The sequence below is a fragment of the Hirundo rustica genome, chromosome 12, assembly GCF_015227805.2.
Source record: "Hirundo rustica isolate bHirRus1 chromosome 12, bHirRus1.pri.v3, whole genome shotgun sequence".
NCBI classification, from domain to species: Eukaryota; Metazoa; Chordata; class Aves; order Passeriformes; family Hirundinidae; genus Hirundo; species Hirundo rustica.
The window spans coordinates 7,927,307-7,940,134 of NC_053461.1; the positions used below are offsets into that span (position 1 = coordinate 7,927,307).

The 12,828-nt window shown below is 44.0% G+C and overlaps 1 protein-coding gene across 3 annotated transcripts in view; it reads right to left on the reverse strand.

Annotated features, from left to right (window-relative positions):
* VGLL4 (vestigial like family member 4) overlaps positions 1 to 12,828 on the reverse strand; it is a 71,151-nt gene that overhangs the window by 6,855 nt on the left and 51,468 nt on the right. The window lies entirely within an intron of this gene.

Sequence of the window (12,828 nt, forward strand, 5' to 3'; positions counted from 1 at the left end):
AATGCTCTGTTGAAAGGCAGAGACACAAAAGGAATCAATATTCAACGCTGAAGTAAGTTACAAGTCCAAAAAGCTACTGCTTATTTCAGTGTCTGAGGAAGTCTCTCCACAAGCAAGGCAGAGGGAAAAAAGTCCAGCAAATAGAGGGGAATAAGGAGCCCCTAAACACCCACACAGGGTGTGGGGATATCCCATGGTGACCCTGCCCAGCCCTAAATCCTTGAGCCTCAACATCCTGTGGTCATGGATTCCAGGCTTTGAACTACAAACTTTTTAAAGTACCTTTTCTTCACAGGCTCTTTTTGTTTCTTTTCAAGCTAAAATCCAATGGCTTGGATTGTTCTAGCCCTGACTCTTGAATTAGGGGAGAGACAAAGCCACTGCTCCCCTCTCATCATCTTCATGCCACTCCCAAGTTCATCCCTTCAACAACCTTTTATTCCAACAACACTTTCCTCAAATAAAACCTGTATCTTTGTCATCTTTGTGGCCCCTGTCAGGTAAGAGCTAAAAGTCCCCTCCTTTCTGGAGATGAGGCTCCAGATCTCTGCTGCATTCAGGAACAGCACCTTGGCTGAACTACTCACGATTCCTCAGTGCAATTCCTCAGCTTGCTCAAGAGTCACTGGGCTGCAGAGAAATTATTGCTGCTGAATCAAATCTCAGCTCGTTTCTCGTGGTAGAAGTTGGGTTAACACGATGCCAGGCAACCAGTGACTTAGGAAGCTCAGGACACAGGGACTCTGTGCCAAATTCCCCTGGCAGCCTGGGGAGGGAAGAGCCAAGAGCACAACAATACAATCTGTAACCCTTTGCATCCCCTTGGCCCTTTTCACTAATTACAAATTAGCAGCTGCAGATTAGGAGAATTCACCGTAAAATCCAAGCCTGGAGGTTTCACAGCTGGTCCTGTGTGCTCCCCGAGCCCATTCTTCAGGCTGGATTTGACCAGCAGCTCACAATTTCCCCAGGAATCCCTGCCCCAGCTCAATTCCAGGAGAATTCAGTCGCAGGAAAGTTTGGAATTGCAGTGCTCTGAGCTAATGACTGATGCAAATGTGAGTTAATGGCAGCACAAGGGGCTCTGTATTTAACGTACAGTAGCTCCTCTTGGATTACAGCATGGAAACAGCTCCTGGACACGGCAATGATCCCACCCCAGCCCTGAGCAAGGAGGCAGGAACCTCATACACAGCCTGGACAAAGCCTGGGATATCCTGGGAAACAGCAATACCAAAACCACAGCGAAAATCACGGTTCAGCAAATGCTCCTTCTTGATGCTGCAGTGCAGAACCTCTGGTGGCTGCAAACCAAATTCTCACTTTTCAACTAAATATTAGCTGGGCTACTACAATTAAAATTACAATTTGGAAGCTGCAAAACCACCAACAACTCCGGGAGACTCCTACTTTTCACTGCCTCAAAGAAAAACAGAATCTCTACTCAGTATTATTCTGTTCTGTTTTAGTAAGAAGAAACTGATTTTCAAAGCAAAAATTTTGTTTACTCCCCAAAAAATGCTTATGAAATGAAACAAAACATGTACCTACACCAATTGCTTGGGGCTGTCTTAGAACTTCTTTTTCAACAACCTAGTGTTGCATTTACTGGGGGGTGGGGCTGTCAAGTGACCACGGATGAACCAACTTACTGAAATTCCCAAGAAAAATAAATTTTCCATTTTACACAACAGAGCTTATTTCACTCATCTTCACTTTAAATGAAGAGTCACAGCCCAAAATATTGTTGAACTGGCAGTTTTTCTGCCAAAAATACCACATAACTGACAACAACAACACCCAAACAAAAACCCAATCCTAACAAAAACTGTAACACAGAAAAACCCATCAAAAATTTTCCCAGAAGACTTTCGGAAGAAGGAACAAAAAAATTGGGCAGTGGGATCAACTTGTCTTCAGGAACAAGCCCAGCAGGCAGATCTTCCCTAAAGACACCTAAAATTATTGAGTTATCTCAGCAATCTCAGCAGACCACACCCCAGGCCTTTCTGTGGGCAAATAATTCCCTCTTCCTAAATTAGAACAACTCCTCTTCCAAGCAGGGAACTGGTTATAATCCACTCCCTAAAAATCCTCTCCTCAATTCATCCACCTTCAACTCCTACAGTCTCTGGAAAAAATGAAAAACACCTGAAACTTCCACATCAGATAATATTTCTTCTGGAAATGTTCCAGCGCTGTGTAGGACAGTACCACGAAAGCTTTGCCCTCATGAAAATACAGCAGCATTTGTGAGTCCCTGCTGTTCACACATAAATAGAAAATCCCACAGATTTGTCAAACTATTGTAAGGTTACTTATAGGGCAATCATCAATTTCATGTTATTAAGTGATTTAGTTTAGAGTGTCACTTAAAAACCAATTTTCTATGGAAAATTTGTTGTTGTTATTATCGTGATGACGATGATTCTTGTTTTGCTATTAAAGACTTTATCTGAAGGGGCAATCAGAAGAGAAGTGTGTGAAGATAATTGTATTTCACTGAAGTCCCCGAGCTCAGACATTCCACTCACTCTGGACAAGCTCAGAGATACATCCCTCAAGTCAAACATAAGGGCTCAAAATCACAAAGAAGGATTTCTGACCAAGCTTGAAAAAGAACTTAAAAATATATATACTACAAACAAATCCAGCTGTCCAAACAGCTTTGCCATCCCTGGACTCCAGTCTGCTTAAAACTCAGCGTATTTTACCAACCCCGAGTCCCTGAGCAGTGGGGGAGATGCCAGTGCAATTCCAGCGCTTCAAATCCAGCGATTCCCACGGGTGAGCCCGGAGCAGGCCCGGACACAGGGATCCATGCCCGCCACCCCCACTCCCTGCTAACACGGCTATCCCGGCTACTCCCAGCTTTCTTTCAGCAAAATTAAACACAATCCCAACCTCCGGTGAATTTCTCCAATACATAAAAACCAGCCTTGGCTTCCCAGCTGCTCCCCAGTGAAGCGGGGCGCTTACCGAGCATCATGCGCTGGGGGCGGCTGTCACCAAAGCCACACCCATGCCAGCGTCCCAGGCCTGCTCAGAGCAGCTCCCAGGCGGAGGAACCCCTCTGTTCGCAGCGTTTTGTGCCGCACAGCCTTCCCCCGAGGCTGTTCTGCTGGCTGGCACCGCCAGGGGGGAATTCACAGCCGGCCCACAGGCACAGGGGCCTCTGCCAGCTGCTGCAGGAAAAGGGAAAAAAGAGGCCCACGAAGGGGACAGCGCTGCCTGCACTCACTTCCAGCCCGCAGAGCCTCCAGGAATGCTGCCAAAAGCATTACTGTACCTCCAAGGCAAGGAATCACAGGCGGTTCTCACTCCCTTTGGCTTGAAATGGAAGCTCCAGAGGAGTTTCACTCGCACAAAGAACAACCATCCCCTTCTCTTCACACAAACACAATGCAGCGCTTAAGAGAGAACTTTATTTCTGCAACCTAATGCCGATGTGATTTGAACACTTTCAGCAACTTTGTACTTGTTTTCCAAACATCTTATCGTTCCTTTATTCACTAAGTCTGAAAGAGGGCAGTGCTTCTGTTAAAGGCTTTCTAACCCACTAATACTGAATATCTGCCCCACATGATGAGCATCACTTCCTGCAAAAGGCTCCACTTGCACACATTAACTCTGTTACTGTCAGGTGGGAAAACTAGAATTTAAAGTGGCATTTCAAAATAAGATTATATATATCCAGAGGGAAGAATCCGTAGAGTTCCTTATTCAGAATTCTTAAGCAATACAAATTCACTAAAAAAAAACCAAACAAAAAACCCAACGAAACCTGAAAGCAGCAGCAATTTGCTCTGAGTGTCGGCCAATTATATGAAGTATTCAGAACATGAAAAAATACTCCAGGCAGCCCAAATGGCTTCTTGAATGACTGTCATCTAAATACATAATGCCATTCCATCCCACTTTATCAGCTTTGTGCTTCCCAGCTCCTTTGAGCAGCCTTCTCCTTTTCTGGCTCAGTACTCCATCCCGAAAACTTGCAGAGATCCCTGTTTTTTGCAGGAGTCACTCCTGCCACAGAACCAGGTATGCTTTCCTGAGAAACATAATGAATACCTTCCGTCAAAGGAAAGACATTTAAGTCTAAACCGCTGAACAAACATTAAAAAGAAATGGGATAATCTCACATATAAACAAACACAAGTCAGACTTTCTATATTTATCCTCACCAAAACAGGATTTTCAGAGATAAACCTTGGACCAGACAGTTACTTGCAAATGGAATCAACCAGGAGAACAGATTTCAGTAGAAGAAAGAAAACAATAACAAGCTGTGAAATGCACAAATGAGTGTCCCATTACAGCCTGCACCGAGCACAAACATTCAGATACAGATGAATTTCCCTTCCTGAAGCCTTCATATTCACAAGTATGAGAGAATGCAAGAGAACTGCATGATGTAAGACCTCAGTCCAAAGCCAAACCCACAAAACTGAAATCTAAATCTAATGTACAGTAAAATCAATTAACACAATCTCAGAGCATACTTGTTTCTCTCACAAGATTCTTTTGTAATGTTTGACCATCTTTGCTCTAACACTCACAGGATGGTTTAGAAGACAGCACCGGTTGCTTTATAAGGGATTTATTAAATTACAAGTTCTGTCACTGCTGGAATGTGTACAAATACAATATAGAAACAATGACAAAGTTACCTTGCTGCAGTAGGTACAGACTGCAGGTTACCTGCAATTCAACTTTTTTTAAAAAGGGGAAGAAAATTACTCACTAATCTCTCTAATTACTGCACTGCTGCTGCCTTGCTCAGCTCCAAACATATTCCATCTCCAAATCTACTCCAATTCTTATGTTTAGGTTCTCTTTTGCCTGGCTTGATGTCTCATTCTCAAATTTCCATCATTTTTTGAAGACCCTATAGGCGAGGCCATTTCTGAGACACAAACAACAAAAACTTAACTTATAATAAATACCCAGGAAACTTCTGAAATGGTAACTGATGTCATTAATTCTGCTGAAGTAGCTTTAACATAATTTAGCCTGTAAAGTAAATTTTAAAAATCACGAATGGCTCAAGAAGTGGAACTAGAACAAGAGAAAGCTCCAGATTTCAGTGTTACCACAACAACTAGTGTCTAGGTATAAATGAATATTGCAGCAATCACAAAAAAGCTGGCTCAGGACAAGTAACCACCTCTTTGGGATTTATCTGATTCAGCCACCTCCCCGTAATTCTCTCCTCAAAGAACAACAGTAGCTCCAGTTGCCTCTGGAAAATCCTGCACCACACACTAGAAAAATGCTCCGTGGAAGAATGATTTCTGCCAGGTGTGAAAAGCAAATGACAGAAGACAGAAGACGTGAGTGTTTGGGAAGCTGAGAAAGGCCCTGCAGAGGATGTGGTCTGTCCTTGGGACATGCTGCCACTGCACTTTGGAGAGCATTTGGATGGCAGTTTCTGCAAAACTGCAAAACTCAGGCACATCAAAGCCTGCCAGAAACTCCGTCCCACAGCTGCCAGTCCAGCCCAGAACTCAGGTGTGCTTTGAGGCTCAAAAGTGAACGCTGCAGAAGTGCTGCGGTGACTGGGTGTTTTGAGGTACCTGAGGCAGTGAAACAAAGCTGGTGAAGCAGAGGGAGTGGAGCAAGGCAGGATACTGGAGGCACTGGGATGAACAGGATGGGATCTAGACAGCAAATCACTTCTGGAAGGGAAACTACAACTATCCTTGCAGAACTCTGAGCTCTTCAAGTGCTTAAGGCACTCTGGATGCTTGGAGGGGAGAACTTCCAGGAGAGCAAATGATAAAAACATGAGGTAAAAGAGACACTCCAAATTTCAAACAAGCAGGAAGGAGAAAGGGAAAAGAGCAGGAAGGCTTTAATGGAAACATCTCCAAGGTCAGGGGGGTCCAGAGGGGCAGAGTCTGTGAAGGGATCCATTCGTACCCATTGCAGTGCCCACCCAAACACCTCTGGCACACATTTCCTCCTGCACTCTACCCATCCATCCGAGGGGTCATGTGCAGCTTTCATAATTCCTTCTGAAGTCAAACTTGGCACACGCAACGAGCCTTTTATACCCAGTCACTGGAAAATACTGTAAAAACTCTTTATGATCACCCAGAGAAGGCCCTGGGCCGGTGTCAGGGGAAAGGCTGCACATCAAATGCAGCACCGGGTCGTGTCCCAGGGCACCAGCATCAGCCAGGGGCATTCAGCACTGCCAGGGCACTACAGGCTGTGCTGCAGGCTCTGGGAAAACCTGCTGCTGGTCAGCCTCAGTGCTGAAACCTGGCAGGAGTGTTAAAGGAAATAGAAAATGCCAGTTATGTTCTCTTAGAGGATTCGCTGGGTTGTTCCTTACAACATATTTTACTTTTTTTATTTGGAAAAAGTACTTTTGATCATCACCCAATGCCTGTCATGGAACTGTTTTTGTAGAAATCGGTACCAGCTTAAACCAATCCATGAACCCCAAATTCTCCCAAGTCTGCGGGGTTTTCCCTAGTTCCACCACCTAAAAGACTACATCAGGTTGAATTTTACAGCAGAGGAGCTGATTAATAATTTTCTTCATATGGATGATAGGGGAAGTGAAAAATATCAACAGCACAAGCATGGCCAGTTTATTTGGTAAGAGCTTTAACAACACAAACCAACCTCTGAAAATAAGGTCACAGTGCTGGAATTAACTGTGCCAAATTGTCAGGAGAAAATGGGACTACACAGCCTTCCCTTCCAGCTTCACTGGGTCTAATGAGAAACAGGGAAAAGGGCCTGGGATCCTTAAAACTTACAGATTATAGTCTCTATCCATCAGATACACACTGTAACGTTAGCTGAGATGAAGCAGGAAAAGCTGAGAAACTACAATAATTCACTTCCAGACATTTCAAAAATTCTCAAAAAACCTCCAGGCTCTTCAGGCCTTTAGACCAAGAACAGTGTTTAAACAACTGTTTTTAAAGTAATAAGACTTTTTTCACAGGCTGTTTTAAAGAAGGAATAAACATTTCATTAAAAGTTTATTGAAACTGTTTGTAATTGCTAATAAAATCTGAATTACCGAAAATTCTAGAAGCACTATAAAAACAGTAACAGCTTCATTGTACACTGCACAAGTATTCAGACCAATACAGTAAAATATTTCCTTGAAAAGCTGGGAACCAAATGGACCCCAGCAGCAGCAGCAGAGTGTTTGGAGGGCATTTCTGCAGCTCAGGCATCCACATTCTGCAATCAGCAGTCTCATCTCACAACAGCTTCTGGTTTAGGGAAGACTTAATTACAAAAGCAAATCACAAGCAAAAATGTTTGGGGATTTTGCTTACTCCCCTCTGAAGGTGTTGATTTGTGAATTATGCCAGTTACTGATTAAAAAACATGACAAAGGTTTATGAAGGATCATTTGGGCAGCAGAACATCAGTGGCGTCAGCGGTGTCAGTCACGTCCACACGGCTCACTGGGATCCATCCATACGGGATCCATCTCTGCAGAATTCCCACTGGGAAAGCAGCCCCATCACTGGGATCAAACCCTCCAGACCCCAATGGCAGCAAAGCCCTTTTATTCCCCTCCTCCTTCTTTGAGGATAAACCTCAAACCAACCCACCCGCAGCCCTGTAGAGCTCAAAGATTCCCTAGGATCCCTCAGCTTCCTCCCCCAGATCACTGTTTGGGAATTCCAGCAGTCTGCCAGCACCTGGCAATGCTGTAGGAAGGAGTTAAACCTGCCAGGCTGTGCCTGCCATCCCACAGCATCAGCACTGCCAGCCTGGAGAACAAAACTACTGATTCAACCAGAAATTATTGTAAGGTTTTATTCCAAACCTTACCCTCACACACTCACTGTCTATAGCAACCGTGTCCATAACATTCTCGTTCTCAAGAGCACAGCTTTCTAGTAAAGACACATCTGTCAAACTGCAGGAAACATCTGGGAAAATGGTTAAAGAGAAAGAAGGGAGATTAAACCTTTGTTTCCATGGGATTGGATATACATCCAGAGTATGTTTGCAAAGGTTACTGGTTCTTTTCTTGCTTCTTTCTGAGATCTCAGGCTTTTGGATTGGTGCTGAATTTCACCCCATGTAGATATAGGCTGATTCACACAATATGAAATTTTGCCTTTACCCTGGGGTAAAAATCCAACACCAGGGCTGGAAGGATTCAGCATTCCCTTAAGAGCTGGACTCGATGATACTTGTAGGTCCTTTCCAGCTTAGAATACTCTGTGATTCTGTGGTTCCCATTCCATCCCTGAGCACACAGCACCCCGGATGCCTTCCCTAAGTGTGTGACCAAACCCCTCTGTGCAACACTAACACGGCTTTTCCCCTCGAGAGGCAGCCTGGAGCCTTGCCGCACCATGGAAGGGTCATGCTCCTCCACAAAAGATGGAAAATGAAAGTGGAAAACATGATATCAAAGCAGAAATCCAGAGCTGACTAACAAACCCCTTCTGTTTGCAAGTGGAGGAGACACCTGAGCTAACATTGCCTGGTTTTTCAAGTACCTCAACATCTACCCCAATTTTGACAGATAGGTCTTTTTGTGAAGTACTGATAAGCTATCAATCACATTGCTTTTAGCCTGAAACTGTTCCTAACAAACCTTTCACATGTGCTTCAACTGAAAGGGACTGGAGTACTTTCTGAAATTCCCCCTTGGCTAAGAAGTGCAGAACTCTGTGTTAAATATTAACTCAGATTATGGTGGCTCTTTCAAGTCTGCCTCTGAAGGTTCAATTTAACACATATTTCTTGAAAACAATTTAATTTTGTGCAGTGTGTGATCTCCATTAGGAAATAAGAAAATGTCTGATTCGCTCCACCATTCAAGCAACAGAGACAAAAAAAGGAAAAAAAAACATTAAGAAAAGCAGTTTGAAACCTGCTCTGTGATCCTTTGTCCACTTAATCAACAAGAGCCACATAGCCTCAGTTCCACCGAGGAGTTCAGCTCCAACAGGACTACTCTGAGAGCCCCAGGTGAACCCCAAAATCCTTCGAGGGCACATTTGTGCCGAGGACTGGGTGAAGACACTCAGTGAGTGAAGTCATCACTTTAGATGAGAGACGCTTTGGGTGTTTTCAACTCCGTGCTGGGGTTTTTTCCTCAATTCCAATTTTTCACAATAAAATGACAGTGAAAACATATTTCTCTATACCACATGAAGCTTGGAACTCCAAGAGCAGCAGTTGCAGCAAAGAGCTTCTCTGACAACTGCCAGACTACCTCTGAGAGCCAGCTCTGCATCTTTTCAAGCCCTGCTGGAGCCATGTTCCTCCACAACAGGAACCTGACTTTCTGCAGAACATTTCCACTATGCGCTCTCAACCAAGCTAAGCAGGCGGGTGACAAGAATCTTCCTCTAATGAGGAACTTCATTTATTCAGTATTTCAAATCTTACTCGAAATTTCTCCCTTTGAGCAACTCTAAACTTGCTGAAGATGCAGCTGAGCCTGCTCTGAGCAGGAGGTTGGATGAAATGGTCTGTTCTAACCTGAATTATTCCACGGTCTTCAAACAGGTAACTTTTAGCACACCTTTTTTTAAAGGATACCCCACTAATTTCTATCACAGTGTCATTAAAGTGAACAAATGCCATTGGATATTCCTGGTAAAAAACTTGCGTAAGGCAGTTTCAGGGGTGCTTTGGGTGGGATTGACATCATTCTTCAGTGTAACAAAACTGAAGACAGCCCAGAATTTGAAGATTCTGAAACTACACATCATTTTACATGAAACATTAAAATAACTTATGTTAAAGTAACTTATTACATTAAAGTAACTTGTTCATGCGCAGATCTTTTATTACAAGAAAAATCCAAATTATCTACTACACAAGCCAAGAGACAATTATTCCCTCGACTTCGCAGCTGCGAACATTTGGCCGTAGGAAGATTTTTATACAGAAATTAATTGCCATCGCAATCCTAATGTCACCAAACCAAACGGGAACGAGGGAGGAATTCTCCATGGACAAGCCAGCTCGCCCCAAACCCCCAGCTTCCAGGCTGACGTACTCTGCTCAAGGGAACAAAAATAATGGTCCCCGGCTGAATTCCAAAGGCCGTTTCTTTGGAAGGGGCAGCGCTGTGCCCGCTGGCCGGGCTGGGGACTCTTAGGGCGGCGGGGCGGCCGGGACAAGGCGGCCTTTGTGTGCCCGGGGCTGCCGAACGGGGAGGGAGAGAGGAGAGACAGACCGGGGAGGGAACAGCCACAGAACCCGCGAGGGAAGGGGGGAGCCCGGCAGGGAGGCAAAGAACCCGGGAGGAGAGAGAGAAGGAGGGAGGGAGCCAGGGAAGGGGCCAGGGAAGGAGAAAGGGAAGGAGCCAGGGAAAGAAGGAGAGAGGAAGGGAGCCAGGGAAGGAAGGAGCTTGGGAAGCAGAGAGGAAAGGAAGGAGAGAGGAAAGGAGCTCGGGCGGCAGCGCTGCCCCGCTGCCCCAAGCGTTCCCCGGAGGGCTCAGGACGGAGCTGCTCGCCCCTGCAGCGCACAGAATCCTCATGCACTCCTAGTTCCCAGTTACTCTGCTGTAAACCAAGGTGGTTGTAGTGAATTCACAGGAAAACAAAGCCATGTTTCAAGCTGAGCCTCAAAACAAGCTCCCTTCTCCTCCACAGAGCAGCACGAAGCCAAAAGCACCTTTTACTTCAGCAAGATTTAACTTCAGTGAGTGCATTTCAAATAAAACACCTGAGGGACACACCAGAAAGTGTGAAATTCAAGTAAGGGTATTCCATATTCCTTGTCACTGTATTTTAATTTGGAAGTACTTGTTCCTCCCAGCCGAGGAGTTTATGGGTGTTCACGACTTCCATCACCACAAAAATACAGAAGCTATAAAAGTATATGAAAGGGAGGCAGTGTCACATGCTGGGGTCTTCTTTAATTAATCCACAAGCTCTAAAGTATATTTTACTATCTTAACCTGAAAATTCTCTCCTTTGAAAAAGCACCTTTGATAAATTGTTCTTTGCACATTAATTCCCTTACACATTTGAGGATCCTGCTAGGCTTTGCCAGGGCGTTTGAGTCACTCAGCTCCAGAGACTGCACTCCAATAGTTGTGTTTTTCCACAATAAAAGTAAACATACCCAAGTACAGCTCACAAATGATCCTTCTGGGAATTACACCTGAGCAGGGAATGTCTCAAAGCGCTCCGTTTCCAAACAAAGGGCTGACGTAACTGGATTTCTAATAACACATCCAAAGCCTTTCAATGGATTCATTCCCACTGAAGCACAGTGGGGTGCTGCTACCTCAGAGTCGAGATCAAATTGCGCACAAAAAGGTTCCACCATTTATAATGAACCAAACACACAATTCTTGGCCTATTTAATTACACGTCCAGCCACAAGATGCTGGTGTTAAGAGAACAAATACACAACTGCTTCCCAGTTCCACCAGCACCATCACAAAGACCCAAATGCTTGAACAAGAGCTGCTGCCGCAGGTTATGAAGACTTCCGTCAGCTGTGCCCAGGATTTCTATCATGAACACTTTCATCCTGTGCTTTCAGGGTCCTGGAAAGTTCAAAATACACAGCCTCAAACTTATCTTTACAGTCCCAGTTTCAGAAATGTCTTTGCTGTCACCACAGACACCGTCCCACCTGATCTCCACACTGCACATGTCTTACACTTTTGGATTTCTAAACTGAACATTGTCAACCTTACACTTCTAGAACCTCCAAGTCACTACAAAGGCTGCCATGCTATCATGCTCCATGAAGTAATTCTTTCCCCAAATCTACTGAGTTTTCTTCAGTGTGAACAAACCAAGCTTCCACAACACACCTCCCCATCTCTCAACCAAAATTGTTAGGACAGATCCACAGGGTTTGAGTAATCCAATTCCACCACTGAACTAGAACGTCAGAATCCAAAAAAAATGGAAAATATGAAAAACAGTCAAAAAAGTAACTTCATTGGAGGCAGGGGCAGGGAAATGAGAATAAAATTCAGAGAATGTTTGTGAACTTGTCTGCTGTATCTGAAATAGACAGAAATTCAGCTATTTCAGATTAATTACAAATGTTTGAGCTTTTGTAATGTTCTGCTGAAAGTGTATTTTTGTATGGCCAGAGCAAACTTACAAAGTAAAGCAGAAAAAGAGATGGCCTCATGGGTGCTATTTTAGATTATAATTCATCTGCAGCAGATGGTTTAATTGAAACCGATTAAGTCACATGAACCCTGGGCAGAAAACCAGTGCTTTTTATTACAAGAAAAGATGCATGTTTCATATACAAAATCACAGAAAGAATCTATTGAGAAAACCCATAAAAATGTGCCACACTGGAAAATATTAGACAGCTCTGACATACAGGTATGGGATCACATGAAATAACCGCCTGCATCATTTAGTTTTGAACCTTGGTTGCACATGAGTCTGTTGGTTCAGACTTCATTACTTTTATGGCCTCCGCTATATAAAGTGTTATAATGTATGTAACTGCCAGCTGTGTTTTATTTCATCACTAGAAAATGAGCCTTAACAAAAAAAAAAAAAAAAAAATCACACTTTTCCCCCGTAAAGTTACATAACATTTCAAAAATGCCATAAATCTCCTCAGTTGTGTCATGCATCCAGAAACGCAGCACATGGTTCTTTCCAAGGGCTCTTTCCAAGCCCTCCTGGCCCCAGAGAAAGGCTATAAACAGTTAATTTTTTCGGGCAGAGGAGGAGGTATGCTGTAAATGAGAAGCCAGCTTTTATTGTTTTGCATTACTTCAGCGCTGGATTCCCAATTTGTAATAAATTCCAAGGCTGCAGACTGCAGGCCCAGCCTGTGAGTAAGGCTGCGGTGATTTATGGGAGGATAAATCCCTCCGTCCACATC